The following is a 17,309-nucleotide window of genomic DNA, read 5'->3' on the forward strand; positions in this document are numbered from 1 at the left end:
CATGCCCCTATACTATTCTATATCTCTATACTATATATTCCTATACTACATGCCCCTATACTATACATTCCTATACTACATGCTTCTATACTATTCTATATCCCTATACTATATATTCCTATACTACATGCCCCTATACTATATCCCTATATATTCCTATACCATATGCCCCTATGCTATACATTCCTATACTACATGATTCTATACTATTCTATATCCCTATACTATATATTCCTATACTAGATTCCCCTATATTCTATATCCATATATTATATGCCCCTATACCAGTGATGGCGAACCTATGACACGCGTGTCAGTGCTGACACGTGTAGTCATTTTCAGTGACACGCGGCCGCCGGCCGCGGCCCCATAGAAATTGCATCCTTAAATTGCATAGCAACTTTGAGCATTCCGATACCGCAAGTATCGGGTATCGGCCGATACTTGCGGTATCGGAATTCCGATACCGAGTTCCGATACTTTTGTGGTATCGGGAATCGGTATCGGATTCATATTAATGTGTAAAATAAAGAATTAAAATAAAAAATATTGATATACTCACCTCTCCGGAGGCCCCTGCACCTTACCGCTGTTAACCGGCAGCCTTCTTTGCTTAAAATGAGCGCGTTTAGGGCCTTACATGACGTCACGGCTTCTGATTGGTCGCGTGCCGCTCATGTGACCGCCACGCGACCAATCACAAGCCGCGACGTCATTCTCAGGTCCTAAATTCCTAGAATGAGGAGTTTAGGGCCTGAGAATGACGTCGCGGCTTGTGATTGGTCGCGTGGCGGTCACATGAGCGGCACGCGACCAATCAGAAGCCGTGACGTCATGGAAGGCCCTAAACGCGCTCATTTTAAGCAAAGAAGGCTGCCGGTTAACAGCGGTAAGGTGCATGGGCCTCCGGAGAGGTGAGTATATCAATATTTTTTATTTTAATTCTTTATTTTACACATTAATATGGATTCCAGGGCCTGAAGGAGAGTTTCCTCTCCTTCAGACCCTGGGAACCATCAGGATACCTTCCGATACTTGGTGTCCCATTGACTTGTATTGGTATCGGGTATCGGTATCGGTGATATCCGATACTTTTCGGGTGTCGGCCGATACTATCCGATACCGATACTTTCAAGTATCGGACGGTATCGCTCAACACTAATGGCAAGCCGTTCCAATTTTTTATTGGATCGGATGCCATGCAGGAGGCCTGTAGGCCGAAACAACAGAGCTCCGGCGCAGAGTGTCTAGGCCTGGGACTTCCGGTAGACCCGGTGCAGCTCCCGGAAGTCCCAGGCCTAGACGCTCTGCGCCGGAGCTCTGTTGTTTGGGCGGCATTGCGCTGCTCCCTGCTGCGCCTGCCGGAAGTTCGGGCCTACCGGAAGTCCCAGTCCTAGACGCTCTGCGCAATGCTGCTTGGGACGCACTTCTGAGGCCTGAGGTGATCGCTGTCTGGAGGCCCTGTGATTGCTGTCTGCAGGCCCTGTGATTGCTGTCTGCAGGCCCTGTGACTACTACAGCAACCATCATCCAGTGAACTGTGGGGTGTCATTGGCCATTACTGAGATAAGTGAGCAAAAGCTTTGGCTGTGAAGACATGATGGGAATTGTAGTTTTGCAACAGCTGGACTGTCACAGGTTCGCCATCACTGGAAGAATTCCCCCTCCCCCTCACTTATCTTAGTTCACGGCACCCCACACAAGTTAAATAACACAGGTCAACAACAAAAAATTTTTTTTCTGGTGTCCAAAATATTTTAATGAATTTGGGGTATTTTTGGGGTGCTGATTCTGAATATGCTATCAGTTTTGCCAGATTGGCTCAAGTTTTTGAGATTTTTGGTATCTTATTTATAGCACTTGTTGGTAAATGCGACGCATCATCTCATTAATTTCTTTGGATTAGTACTTGAACTGAGCAGTTCTCAATATAGTTTTGTGTTAATTAGTGTTCTAAAAGTTTGTTCATAGCTTGATTTTTGCACTAACTTTATGTTGTTGTCTGTTTTCCAGTGAAAAGCATGAACTCATCAAGAAGAAGTTGTCTTAACGATCCAGACTCATTCTGTTACATTTGTGGTGAATACACACTGCCAAAACATAGAAGAAACATAACAGACTTCGTAAAAAACGTGTATTTTGCCTATTTTGGGGTTATGCTTGGGGACCAAGACAAGTTTTGGGCACCACACATAGTGTGCAAAGCATGTATCGAATTATTACGAAAATGGAGCAAAGGACAAAGAAAAAGCTTCAAATTTGGTGTTCCAATGGTGTGGAGAGAGCCAAAAAATCATCATGATGACTGTTATTTATGGTAAACACAGGTACAGGCACATCTTCACAATGAGGGACAGGCCTTCTTGCAGATTCCATGTTACTCCCATTTTCGTTTCTTATGCTTATTGAATCCTTGCACTTGCACTGCACAGAAATAACAGTCATCATGATGATTTTTTGGCTCTCTCCACACCATTGGAACACCAAATTTGAAGCTTTTTCTTTGTCCTTTGCTCCATTTTCGTAATAATTCGATACATGCTTTGCACACTATGTGTGGTGCCCAAAACTTGTCTTGGTCCCCAAGCATAACCCCAAAATAGGCAAAATACACTTTTTTTACGAAGTCTGTTATGTTTCTTCTATGTTTTGGCAGTGTGTATTCACCACAAATGTAACAGAATGAGTCTGGATCGTTAAGACAACTTCTTCTTGATGAGTTCATGCTTTTCACTGGAAAACAGACAACAACATAAAGTTAGTGCAAAAATCAAGCTATGAACAAACTTTTAGAACACTAATTAACACAAAACTATATTGAGAACTGCTCAGTTCAAGTACTAATCCAAAGAAATTAATGAGATGATGCGTCGCATTTACCAACAAGTGCTATAAATAAGATACCAAAAATCTCAAAAACTTGAGCCAATCTGGCAAAACTGATGACATATTCAGAATCAGCACCCCAAAAATACCCTAAATTCGATGAAATATCTTTGGCACCAAAAATGCTATTGACCAGTGTAATAGCAAGACCAACAAAAGAAACCAACTGACAGATGAACAAAGAAGTCACTAAGCAAGTAAGTTAATTATAATTATACATATTTGTTATTTAAACTATACATGTCGCAAAATTATGGTTTTTTTATCAAGGTGACACACCACCCAAGTTATGTTCGGTTTTTTGGCGAATTTTGACACACCAAGCTCAAAAGGTTGCCCATCACTGCCCTATACTATGTCCCTCCCTATACTATATGCCCCTATACTATTCTACAGTATATCCCTATACTATATATTCCTATACTATATGCCCCTATACTATATATTCCTATACTACATGCCCCTATACTATTCTATATCCCTATACTGTATATTCCTATACTATATGCCCCTATACTATACATTCCTATACTACATGCTTCTATATTATTCCATATCCTTATACTATATATTCCTATACTATATGCCCCTATACTACATTCTCCATACTATTCTATATCCCTATACGATATATTCCTATACTACATGCCCCTATGCTATACATTCCTATACTACATGCTTCTATACTATTCTATATCCCTATACTATATATTCCTATACTACATGCCCATATACTATATCCCTATATATTCCTATACTATATGCCCCTATACTATACAACGTGACTGTGCAATATACAACGTGACTGTCCAATATACTACATGCTCTGTTATATACTACGTAGCTGTGCAATATACTATGTGGCTGTGTCGGTTCTGTTATATACGTCGACTGTGCAATATACTACATGGCTCTGTTATATACTATGTGGCTGCGCAATATACTACGTAGCTATGCAATATACTACGTACCTCTACAATATACTACGTGGCTCTGTTATATACTATGTGGCTGTGCAATATACTACGTAGCTATGCAATATACTACGTGCCTCTACAATATACTATGTGGCTATGTTATATACTACGTGGCTCTGCTATATACTACGTCACTGACCAATATACTACATAGCTGTGCAATACACTACGTAGCTGTGCAATACACTACGTGACTGTGCAATATACTACGTGACTATGTTATATACTACGTGGCTCTGCTATATACGTGGCCTGTGCTATACACTACGTAGCTGTGCAGTACACTACGTGGCTATGTTATATACTATGTGGCTGTGTTACATACTACGTAGCTCTGTTATATACTATTTAGCTATGTTATATACTACGTTGGTTATGTTATATACTACGTCACTGTGCAATATAGTACGTAGCCTGTGCTATATACTACCTACATATTCTAGAATACCCGATACGTTAGAATCGGGCCACCATCTAGTACTATATATTCCTATACTAGATTCCCCTATACTATTCTATATCCCTATATTATATGCCCCTATACTATGTGCCTCCCTATACTACATGCCCCTATACTATTCTGTATCCCTTACTATATATTCCTATACTATATGCCCCTATACTATATATTCCTATACTATATACCCCTATACTATACATTCCTATACTACATGCTTCTATACTATTCTGTATCCCTATATTATATGCCCCTACAGTATATGCCCCTATACTATTCTATATCCCTATACTATATATTCCTATACTACATGCCCCTATAATATACATTCCTATACTACATGCTTCTATACTATTCTATATCCCTATATTATATGCCCCTATACTATTCTATATCCCTATATTATATGCCCCTATACTATTCTATATCCCTATACTATATATTCCTATACTATATGCCGCTATACTATACATTCCTATACTATTCTATATCCCTATACTATGTCCCTCCAGTATTCTGCTATATTATAACTTGTGTGATCACTGTGGTTCTGTTGCCTATAGCAACCAGCCAGCTCTTTGCTCCGATTGTCAGCTCTGTGTCCACGTCACGTCTGCATCACTTCTCATCAGTGTCCATGAAAGTTTCAGCCGTGTACCGGTCACCTGGAAACCCATCTGCCCAAGAAAAAGATGGCGGCGGAGCTCCCTTCTTATCCACCTGGGGACACGTAAAGTGCCAGTGGCAGACAAGTGACGTTTACATAGCAACGGTTGCTAAGCAGCGACAAGAGTCCGCCAAGGTGAGCCGTGGGCGGCGCCGCCACTCACAGACCTCACGTATAGTGCAGCCGAGGACACAGGCTGTCCGCCCGGCCGTGTGCCGCCCCCGGTGCCCTCCATTGTGGCCCCGCTCCGGTCCTCCGCTGTCTCCGCCTCTTCCTCCCTCCACTTTCTCTCATTCATCGCTCTGCCCCCGCCTCCTGCCTGCCTGTGCTCGGTGCTGTGCGCCCTCCTGCTCGTCTGTGCGACCCTCCGGCTCGGTGACCAGGCTGCCAGGTAGGCGCTGTGCTCGGCTGCTCACCTTCACCCCTGCCGCCCCCTCCTCCCCTCCGCGGGGTCCGTCACCTCCCCTCAGCGGGGTCCGTCACCTCCAGGCTCCTGCACCCACCACAGCTCTGCGGGCAGGAGGGCTCGGGGACCCCCGTGACGTCCCCAGGACCCTCTGGGTGGTCTGTGTCCCGTGTCCGAGCAGCTGGCTGGTGTGTGACCCTCCTGTGGTGGCCGCCCTATTCCGGGGGTCCTGATTCCCCCCATCTGGAGGACATCGGGGCCACAGACCGGGATAACAACTTACTGGGATGTCAGTGTTTCCTGCTATAAAAAGGTTTGATGCTTTTTTTTGGAATTTTTGTGCATGGACTTTTTTTGATTTCTGCTCCGGTTGATTTGGAAGCTAAATTTGGAGCGTTTTGTTTTTTCTTTTTCGCAGAAGCTCCTTATGAAATGACGTGTTAGAGAATGGCCGCACTTTTTCACACATGGATTTTTGTAGCTTAAAGGGAATCTGTCAGCAGGTTTTTGCTCCTTAATCTGCGAGCAGCATAATATAGGAAAAGGGACCCTGATTCCAGCGATGTGTCACTTACATTACTGGGTGCCGCCGTTCTGATACAATCAGAGCTTATAGATGTAGCAGAGCTGAGGAAGCTAGCCCCGCCCACAGCTAGCCCCGCCCACACCAGGCTCTCTAGGTACATAGTCTATTGACAGTGAGCTGCTGATCACAGGAGAGGCAGAGTCGGACAATGATAATGTCCTGGTGATGAAACCTTCTTTGTAATTGAACAGCAGCCCATAGCCTGATAGGTGACACATTGCTGTGGTTTAACCCCTACCTCATGTTGTCCCCAGATTACATTGCAAAAACCTGCTGAAAGATTCCCTTTAAGAATCAACACTAGAAAAAAAGCTTCCGAAAAACATTTTCCGTGCTGTGAAAGATTCTGCTCCACAATCCGCATTAGAAAACTTTTCACATTCTCTTTGAATAAACTGTTATTCTGTAAAGTGGGGAAAACCTGCCTGTAGTGCACACGGTGCGTGGAAATGACATGTCATGGGAGAGTTGGGGGCGAGTTACTATGATGACTGTACGAAACGTTTACTCCAGAATTGTGTCCAGAAAGCTTCGATGCATCGGGCCCGGAGATTTTGGGGTGGAAACGAGCAGAAACTCCAATTTATTATAACTTTTATATAATTTGGAGACTTTCTGGTCCTAAAACTCTCTTAAAAAAAAAAAATCACTCACCGTGAGCGCACACTGAGGCTGATTCTGCCTACAGAAAACCTCTCCAAAGTAGACTTTTTGATCAATTGAAGGAGGAAAAAACGCCCACTTCACTTTTGTTTACTTGGAATTGTCATTTTGCGAAATTCACCTTTAAAAACGACTTTTTCCACCTGAGAAAAAATAGCACCGCATTCAGGATTGTAATATTTTCCTATTGAAAACGAGTATCTTCTCTCAGTGCTCGACTTCTTTCATGTGGATTTGGAGCAGAAGCCTCTCAGTAATCCTCACCAGAAAGCTCCGTGTGAACAGTCCAGAGATGTCGGGCATCAGGTGACTTGGCGGTTTGTGATATTTACATTACCAAATCAAATGGTTAATCTTGTGCGACCTTTTCCTGTGATATAGGGAAAAAACTACTTCTGCATTTTTGACCACTCCCCCCATCAGATCCTGGCATGCAGAGCAGTGCTGCAGGGGTCTTATCTAGGAGGGTGATACTCACAGATGAGCTCTTGTAAATCGGTGCACCCATCTGTGAGGGTGCGGGCTGTGACCTTCCCTCCGGAGGAAATAACAGGTGCATTCATTCTCTCCTGGTTTTCCTGAATTGATTTAGGATAAGCAAGTGTAAGAATTGCATCCAAAATATAACAGTAGTTTCTTTTGCTATTGTGGACCCATTTCTTAAAGGGGTTGAATGTTATTGCCTTTAAGGCTATGTGCACACGTTGCGGAATTGGGTGCAGAATTTTCTGCACAAAATCCGCATCTCCTTGCAGAATCCGCACGTGCAGATTTGCCACGGAATTGATGCGGATTTTGTGTGGTTTTCACCACTGCGGATTTCTATAATGGAGGGGTGCAGAAACGCTGCAGATCCGCACAAAAGAAGTGACATGCACTTCTTTTAAATCCGCAGCGTTTCCGCGCAGATTTTTCCGCACCATCTGCACAGCTTTTTTTTTTCTCACATTGATTTACATTGTACTGTAAATCACAGTGCGGATCTGCAGCATTTCTGTGCGGAAAAAATCCACTGCGAATCCGCACTAAATCTGCATTGTGTGCTAATGGCCTTAGGCTTTGTGCCTGCAATGGGTTTTTCATACTGGGTATTTTTGCTGCATCAATAACGCAGCATCTTACAATCCCAGCAAAGTGGATATGATGTATGGAGCTCTCGTTCCCACTGTTCTTCTTTTTAGCACTGCGTAAACTGACCTGCGACGCGCGTTTCAAATCCACAACTTGTCAAGTTCTCTTCTGGGTTCACTGAGTTTTCTTTGGAGATTTTCTACATAGACTTGTATTAGATGTGGAAAATCCACAGGTAAAAAACGCCACATTCGTTATTAGTGTGTTTCTGCAATGGAAAATAATCAGAAATGCATGTAAACCTCACCCAGGTATGTCAGTAAGTCCCCCGGCCGCTGGTTTTGTACTCGCCTTCTGTTGTCTTTATCTGTTTTCGTCCCCAGCAAAAAGCGACCTGCCGACTGTCCAGTACAATACAAGTCTATGAGAGCTTCCCTCCCATTGAGGGCTTGGGACGTAGCTTCTGACTTCTGGCCACAAAAATGTAATGAAAAACCTCAAGTAACCTAATATAAATGATAGGTGCAGAAATCCTGCAGGGTCACAAGCTCATCCTGGGAGCGTCCTCTACAAGGCGCTTATCAGTAAAACCTCCTTAGGGAGTGTTCACACCCAGCGATTGTTGGAACAATGACTGCAGTTTGTGCAAATTACCATTTTATGTAAATGGCCACAATGATAATTTCCATCAATGCTGATGGCGACGCTAATAATAAATGATTGTCCTGATTCTTGGTAATGACAGTTTCATTCATCCGTGAAGCACAGACTGTGCCTGGATTGGCAGAACGGCCCGACCACCAGATCTCCTGGTCTGGGCTATTGGTGTCATATATGCCTAGGTAGCCATAAGCTCAGGCCGGGAGACCCTGCAGTCTGGGGGTAAGGGGGTCTGTGCTTCATGGGTGTGATACCGGCCTCAGTGTAGAGACTATAATGTTAGCCTAAGGGTTTGGGCGTCACGTTTGTAATGTCGCAAAGCGGTTAAAAAAAAAAAAATCTAACTATTCTTCAGGAAGATTCTGTTTGGAAGGTGTCTCTCACTATTGTATATGTAGAAGTAAAAAAAAAAATCGATACAAAATAATGCACTTGGCAAAGTTGCCAAGAATTGCAAGCACGAAGACCGTTCAGAGACGCACAGCCTGCATTTTCATTAAGGACCCTTTGCTTGAAAAACAATGTCATGTGCACATCCCCAAAGATGTCTTTTCTCCCTTTTAACTAGTCCTGTTTTTGGTTAAAAAAAAAAAAACACACACCAGAAAGTGAATTAAAATCTTCGTGTGAATTTAGATTAAAATTTCATTTCTTAAAAAACAAAGAAAAGTGTCAGAATTGGTATAAGGCTAGGACCACATATATAGTTTTCTGATGGAATCCCCAAAGACCAGTATCCTAGTGGGAGCCATGACAAAACTTCAACATAGCCTTTTACTTGGATGAAGTTGATGGAGTTACTGTGGACCCTGGCAGCGGTCTGGCACTGTTTTTCTGCATGTATGAAAAAGAGGAATACTGCTAGGATGGAGGCCAGTTAGTGTCCACAGTGACTCCGTCGGGGTTCCTGCAGGAATACAGTTTTTCGGGGATTTAAGCAGAAGCCCCCATGTAGTGCTTGATGGAAAGCACTGTTTTAGGCTCCTTCAGATTTCCGAGCATGGACTATTAACGCTTGGACTGGCCACGAATCTCAAAACCATGACCGCTTCATGCATTTCTATGAGTTGGTCACTCTTGGGTCGGGAGACCCGCGGCCAGTCTGTACCTCGTGGTACGCCCTTGGACAGATTTGCACAGACATCTGACTGAGCCATGCCGTAAATTTTTCTGAAGAATTTGACAGGCACCCTTGACTATGCCCTGTTCCTATTGAGCTTCACCTATTTTCAAAACGCACAAAAAAAACCCTGTTAAACTGCCAAACACCTCAGCATACAAGTTGTGCCAAAACTGTTCCTATATTTCAAGCAGTTTCTTGCCAGAAAACTGGAATAAATGTCAAACTGCTTTCAGTCCCTTCAGTGTATGTAACCTGTTCACACATTGAGCAAGCAAGGGCAGGAAATTCCAGAGCTGCTCTCTTTCCATATGTTTGATAAGGAGGATACATTTCACATACAGCGGTCATGGATCACAGATGCATCTCCATATATCGCTAGGCTTATTTCTTCTAGTAGTTCATTTATCACAGGTTCTCAGCTCTTCTCAGTCTTGTTTCCTTCCTTTCTCAAACTTGTTCTTAACTGATTAAAAGGTGAGGTCACCTCACTGAGCCTGCAGGCCTACCGGCTGAGGAAGGTGAGGACCCCTCACTGAGCCTGCAGGCCTACCGACTGAGGAAGGTGAGGTCACCTCACTGAGCCTGCAGGCCTACCGACTGAGGAAGGTGAGGTCACCTCACTGAGCCTGCAGGCCTACCGACTGAGGAAGGTGAGGTCACCTCACTGAGCCTGCAGTCCTACCGACTGAGGAAGGTGAGGTCACCTCACTGAGCCTGCAGGCCTACCGACTGAGGAAGGTGAGGTCACCTCACTGAGCCCTCACTCAATGCGATCCATTGGAAAGTAGGGAAAAAATTGCAAGTGCATTGAAATAGCAAAAAGAAAATGCAATTTGTCGTTTATTTCTCATGTTCACGATATGGTAAATCCGACCAGGCAATATGGTTCTACAGGTCTGTTCTAGTATGGAGATACCAAACGTGTGTGGAAACATTATTATTTTTTGGTTACATCACCATTTTGTTAGGCCCGTAACTATTTTAATTTTGAAGATATGTGGCTTTATGAGGGCTTATTATTTGCTCCATGAGCAGGTTTATAGCATTTTGGCATAGATACGATGTTTTGATCGCCTCTTATAACAATGTTGTAGCAGCCAAAAAAACATAATTCTAGCGTTTCTATTTTTTATCATTATGCCGTTGACCTATTAATTTTATGTTTTGACAAATATGCGTACCTTTATTTTAATTTTATTTTTAATTGAGTGTGGTTTGAACTTTTTTATTTTTTATTTTTTTTTCATTTTTTCTCCACTTTCATATTTTTAAAAACTTTTTTTTTTTTTTAAATTTTTAACTTCGTCCCCTTAGGTGACTTGAAGATGCGATCATCTGATCGCTTGTGCTGTGCATAACAGTGCTTCAGTACTGCTATGTATAGCGAAAATCATGGTCTCCTATGAACGCTAGCTAGATGCCGGCTTTCATAGTAGAATCGCCTTGACATGCATGTAGGTCTACAGCAGACCCCAGGCTCTCATGGCAACCCATTGGTGCCCAAAGATCCATCACGGGCACGCGATTGGACTCCACGCACCCCCGAAACGTGTTTAATGCCGCTGTCAGATTGGCAACCTGTCATCGTGTTTATGAGAAAAAATTCATGTAACACAATAACTTGACCTGAATAATAAGTAATGCTGTGCTATAGGAAATGGCCTACTCCTGGAGACCGAACATCTGGCATTCTAGGGCTGCATGTGCAGTTACCCAAGTAATGCCTTTAGGCAACCAGAAAATGCCTTAATTCCTGTTTGGATCTAAAACTACAAGAATGTTTTATGATCCCAGTGGCTTAGGATCACAAATCTAACCAGCTAAGTCAGAGACAATAGGACGAGCTCTGGGGATGTGGTAACTGGACTGACCGCAAAGCTGATCCTAACCAAACACACTAAAGGTAGCCGTGGAACGTTTCCTGAAATCCTAGACGTCTCTTCACGGCCTGAGAAACTGACTACCCCTAGAGATAAAGTAAGGCCTCACTTGCCTCAGAGAAATAACCCCAAAGAAATAGAACAGCCCCCCACAAATAATAACGGTGAGTTAAGAGGAAAAGACAAACGCAGAGATGAAACAGGTTAAGCAAATGAGGCCCGCTAACACTAGATAGCAGAAAATAGCAAGGGATCTGTGCGGTCAGTAAAAAACCCTATACAAAAATATCCACGCAGAGAATGCGAGAACCCCCACACCAACTAACGATGTGGGGGGAGCAACTCAGCACCCCAGAGCTACCAGCAAGCAGAGAAATCACATATTAGCAAGCTGGACAAAACTCATAATCTAGGAACATATTGAACACAGATGAGCAAGAATAAGCAAACAGAACTTAGCTTCTCTTGAAGAGACTGGTAATGGATGTAGACAGGAACAAACAGAATAGCACTGAATACAACGACAGCAGGCATAGACTGAGATTCCAAGTGAGCTTAAATAGAAAACCAGCCCACAGATAACGAGACAGCTGATGCCAGTCACAAACCTGCAGAAAGACAGCACTCACACAGTACCACTTGTGACCACAAGAGGAAGCCCAGAAATAGAGTTCACAACAGTACCCCCCCCTTGAGGAGGGGTCACCGAACCCTCATCAAAACCCCCAGGGCGATCAGGACGAGCCACATGGAAGGCACAAACCAAATCGGCCGCATGAACATCAGAGGCGACAACCCAGGAATTATCCTCCTGACCATAGCCCTTCCACTTAACCAAATACTGAAGCCTCCGTCTAGAAATACGAGAATCCAAGATCTTCTCCACCACGTACTCCAATTCGCCCTCCACCAGCACCGGGGCAGGGGGCTCAACAGAAGGAACCACAGGCACCACATACCTCCGCAACAACGACCTATGGAACACGTTATGAATGGCAAACGACGCTGGGAGGTCCAATCGAAATGACACCGGGTTAAGGATTTCCAAAATCTTATAAGGACCGATGAAGCGAGGCTTGAATTTAGGAGAGGAAACCTTCATAGGAACATACCGAGAAGACAGCCATACCAAATCCCCAACACGAAGTCGGGGACCCACACCGCGACGGCAATTGGCAAAGCGCTGAGCCTTCTCCTGTGACAACTTCAAATTGTCCACCACATGGTTCCAAATCTGCTGCAACCTATCCACCACAGAATCCACCCCAGGATAGTCAGAAGGTTCAACCTGACCCGAGGAAAAACGAGGATGAAAACCAGAATTGCAGAAAAAAGGCGAAACCAAAGTAGCAGAACTAGCCCGATTATTAAGGGCAAACTCGGCCAATGGCAAAAAAGTCACCCAATCATCCTGATCAGCAGAAACAAAACATCTTAAATAAGTTTCCAAGGTCTGATTAGTTCGCTCGGTTTGGCCATTCGTCTGAGGATGGAAGGCCGACGAAAAAGACAAATCAATGCCCATCTTAGCACAAAAGATCCGCCAAAATCTGGACACAAACTGGGATCCTCTGTCAGACACAATATTTTCAGGGATGCCGTGCAAGCGAACCACATTCTGAAAAAATAGAGGAACCAAATCGGAGGAGGAAGGCAACTTAGGCAAGGGCACCAAATGGACCATTTTAGATAAACGATCACACACCACCCAGATGACAGACATTCTCTGAGAGACTGGAAGATCCGAAATAAAATCCATGGAAATGTGCGTCCAAGGCCTCTTCGGGACAGGCAAAGGCAAAAGCAAACCGCTGGCACGAGAACAGCAAGGCTTAGCCCGAGCACAAATCCCACAGGACTGCACAAAGGAACGCACATCCCGCGACAAGGAAGGCCACCAGAAGGACCTAGCCACCAAATCCCTGGTACCAAAAATCGCAGGATGGCCTGCCAACACCGAAGAATTAACCTCGGAAATAACTCTGCTGGTCCATCTATCTGGGACAAACAGTCTCTCTGGTGGGCAACGGTCAGGTTTATCCACCTGAAATTTCTGTAGCACTCGTCGCAAATCTGGGGAAATGGAAGACAAAATCACTCCCTCTCTGAGGATACCAGCCGGCTCTGAAACTCCCGGAGAGTCAGGCACAAAACTCCTAGAAAGAGCATCAGCCTTCACGTTCTTCGAACCAGGCAGGTACGAGACCACAAAATCAAAACGAGAGAAAAACAACGACCAACGAGCCTGTCTAGGATTCAGCCGCTTGGCAGACTCGAGATAAATCAGATTTTTGTGATCAGTCAAGACCACCACACGATGCTTAGCTCCCTCGAGCCAATGTCGCCACTCCTCAAATGCCCACTTCATAGCCAAAAACTCCCGATTACCAACATCATAATTCCGCTCGGCAGGCGAAAACTTTCTTGAAAAGAAAGCACAAGGCTTCATCACAGAGCCATCAGAGCTTCTCTGTGACAAAACAGCCCCTGCTCCAATCTCAGAAGCATCAACCTCGACCTGAAAAGGAAGAGAGACATCAGGCTGACACAAAACTGGAGCCGAAGAAAACCGGCGCTTCAGCTCCCGAAAGGCTTCCACGGCCGCAGGAGACCAATTAGTCACATCAGAACCCTTCTTGGTCAAATCCGTCAAGGGTTTAACCACGCCAGAAAAATTAGCAATGAAGCGACGGTAAAAATTAGCAAAACCCAAGAACTTCTGAAGACTCTTAACAGACGTGGGCTGAGTCCAGTCATGAATAGCCTGGACCTTGACTGGGTCCATCTCAATAGTAGAAGGAGAAAAAATAAAACCCAAAAAAGAAACCTTCTGTACTCCGAAGAGACATTTTGAGCCCTTCACAAATAAGGCATTAGCACGCAGGACCTGAAATACCATCCTGACCTGCTTCACATGGGACTCCCAGTCCTCAGAAAAGACCAAAATGTCATCCAGATACACAATCATAAATTTATCCAGATATTCTCGGAAGATGTCATGCATGAAGGACTGGAACACAGAAGGAGCATTAGAGAGTCCAAAAGGCATCACCAAGTACTCAAAATGGCCCTCGGGCGTATTAAATGCTGTTTTCCATTCATCCCCCTGCTTAATACGCACAAGGTTATACGCACCACGAAGATCTATCTTGGTGAACCAACTGGACCCCTTAATCCGAGCAAACAGATCAGATAATAATGGCAAAGGATACTGAAATTTGACCGTGATTTTATTTAGAAGACGATAATCTATACAAGGTCTCAGAGAACCATCCTTCTTGGCCACAAAAAAGAATCCAGCACCAAGAGGGGAGGAGGACGGGCGACTATGTCCCTTCTCTAAAGACTCCTGTATATAACTCCGCATTGCGGCATGTTCTGGTACAGACAAATTAAAAAGTCGTCCCTTGGGGAACTTACTACCAGGAATCAAATTTATAGCACAATCACAATCCCTGTGAGGAGGCAGGGCACCGGATCTGGGCTCATCAAATACATCCTGGTAGTCCGACAAAAACTCAGGGACCTCAGAAGGAGTGGAAGAAGCAATTGACACCAAAGGAGCATCGCCATGAATCCCCTGGCAACCCCAACTTGAAACAGACATAGCTTTCCAATCCAGAACTGGATTATGGGCCTGCAGCCATGGCAGACCCAAAACGACAACATCATGCAGATTATGCAGCACAAGAAAGCGAATCACCTCCTGATGTACAGGAGTCATGCACATGGTCACTTGAGTCCAATACTGAGGCTTATTCTCAGCCAATGGTGTAGCATCAATACCCCTCAGTGGAATAGGGAATTCCAAAGGCTCCAGGACAAAACCACAGCGCCTGGCAAACGACACATCCATCAGGTTCAGGGCAGCACCCGAATCCACAAAAGCCATAACCGAGTAGGATGACAAAGAACAAATTAAAGTAACAGACAAAATGAATTTAGGCTGTATAGTACCAACGGTGACAGATTTAACGATTTTTTTTTTTTTTTTTTACGCGCTTCGAGCATGCTGAGATAACATGAGTTGAATCACCACAGTAAAAGCACAACCCATTTTGACGTCTATGATTTTGCCGCTCAATTCTGGTCAGAATTCGGTCACATTGCACAGACTCGGGTCTCTGTTCAGAAAACACCGCCAGATGGTGCATAGATTTGCGCTCCCGCAAACGCCGATCAATCTGAATGGCCAAAGCCATTGAGTCATTCAGACTTGCAGGCGTAGGGAACCCCACCATAACATTCTTAATGGCTTCAGAAAGACCTTCTCTGAAATTTGCAGCCAGGGCACACTCATTCCATTGAGTAAGCACCGACCATTTCCGAAATTTTTGACAATACACCTCAGCTTCATCCTGGCCCTGAGAGAGAGCCAGCAAGGCCTTTTCTGCCTGGTTCTCAAGATTAGGTTCCTCATAAAGCAATCCAAGCGCCAGAAAAAACGCATCCACATTCAGCAATGCAGGATCTCCTGGCGCCAGGGAGAAAGCCCAATCTTGAGGGTCGCCGCGTAACAAGGAGATAACAATTTTAACTTGCTGAGCGGAATCACCAGAGGAACGAGGTCTCAGAGATAGAAATAACTTACAATTATTCTTAAAATTCAGAAACCCAGATCTATCTCCAGAAAACAACTCAGGAATAGGTACTTTTGGCTCAGACATAGGACTGTGAACAACAAAATCCTGAATGCTTTGCACCCTTGCAGCAAGATGATCCACACTAGAAGTCAGACTCTGAATATCCATGTCTGCAGCTGAACTCAAAGCCACCCAGAGATTAAGGGGATGAGAGAAGCTGGACAGACTGCAGCAAAGGGAGAGGAAAAAAAAAAAAAATTGTACTCAGGACTTCTCTTATCCCACTTCTGCGATGCATTAAACACTTTTCAGGCCTGCTGTACTGTTATGATCCCAGTGGCTTAGGATCACAAATCTAACCAGCTAAGTCAGAGACAATAGGACGAGCTCTGGGGATGTGGTAACTGGACTGACCGCAAAGCTGATCCTAACCAAACACACTAAAGGTAGCCGTGGAACGTTTCCTGAAATCCTAGACGTCTCTTCACGGCCTGAGAAACTGACTACCCCTAGAGATAAAGTAAGACCTCACTTGCCTCAGAGAAATAACCCCAGAGATATAGAAGCCCCCCACAAATAATAACGGTGAGTTAAGAGGAAAAGACAAACGCAGAGATGAAACAGGTTAAGCAAATGAGGCCCGCTAACACTAGATAGCAGAAAATAGCAAGGGATCTGTGCGGTCAGTAAAAAACCCTATACAAAAATATCCACGCAGAGAATGCGAGAACCCCCACACCAACTAACGATGTGGGGGGAGCAACTCAGCACCCCAGAGCTACCAGCAAGCAGAGAAATCACATATTAGCAAGCTGGACAAAACTCATAATATTCTAGGAACATATTGAACACAGATGAGCAAGAATAAGCAAACAGAACTTAGCTTCTCTTGAAGAGACTGGTAACGGATGTAGACAGGAGCAAACAGAATAGCACTGAATACAACGACAGCAGGCATAGACTGAGATTCCAAGTGAGCTTAAATAGAAAACCAGCCCGCAGATAACGAGACAGCTGATGCCAGTCACAAACCTGCAGAAAGACAGCACTCACACAGTACCACTTGTGACCACAAGAGGAAGCCCAGAAATAGAGTTCACAACACAAGAATATGACAATCTGCTTCCATTGAAAAAATGATACAATATTGTAGGTTATTTTGCGACCAGAGGCACATGTGTAATTGATATGTGGGTGATAAAACTTGGCCTCTCGCCCTTCATGTCATCACCATAACTAAATAGTATGGAATCGGGAGTATTACTGTCAGTTGTATCATATATCTGCCCCTGACACTTGTATTTTGCCATTGTTTTCTATTGATGTCCATGCGTCCTTATGGCCGGGAAA

At 44.3% G+C, this 17,309-nt stretch overlaps 1 protein-coding gene and 1 long non-coding RNA gene across 4 annotated transcripts in view; one reads left to right on the forward strand and one right to left on the reverse strand.

Moving 5' to 3' along the window:
• Window positions 1-2,639: 2,639 nt before the first annotated feature.
• The window catches only part of LOC143808336 (uncharacterized), a 165,377-nt gene continuing 150,707 nt past the window's right edge, over window positions 2,640-17,309 (reverse strand). The window contains exon 3 of the long non-coding RNA XR_013221933.1: window positions 2,640-2,733. This is a non-coding gene — a long non-coding RNA (uncharacterized LOC143808336). The remainder of the gene's footprint in view (window positions 2,734-17,309) is intronic.
• The window catches only part of PXYLP1 (2-phosphoxylose phosphatase 1), a 78,360-nt gene continuing 66,031 nt past the window's right edge, over window positions 4,981-17,309 (forward strand). The window contains exon 1 of one of the 3 annotated variants that reach the window (XM_077290855.1): window positions 4,981-5,122. The gene's annotated coding sequence lies outside the window, so the exon portion shown is untranslated. The other 2 variants (XM_077290854.1, XM_077290856.1) reach the window with 2 other exon arrangements.

The sequence above is a fragment of the Ranitomeya variabilis genome, chromosome 2 (assembly GCF_051348905.1).
Source record: "Ranitomeya variabilis isolate aRanVar5 chromosome 2, aRanVar5.hap1, whole genome shotgun sequence".
Classification (NCBI taxonomy): domain Eukaryota; kingdom Metazoa; phylum Chordata; class Amphibia; order Anura; family Dendrobatidae; genus Ranitomeya; species Ranitomeya variabilis.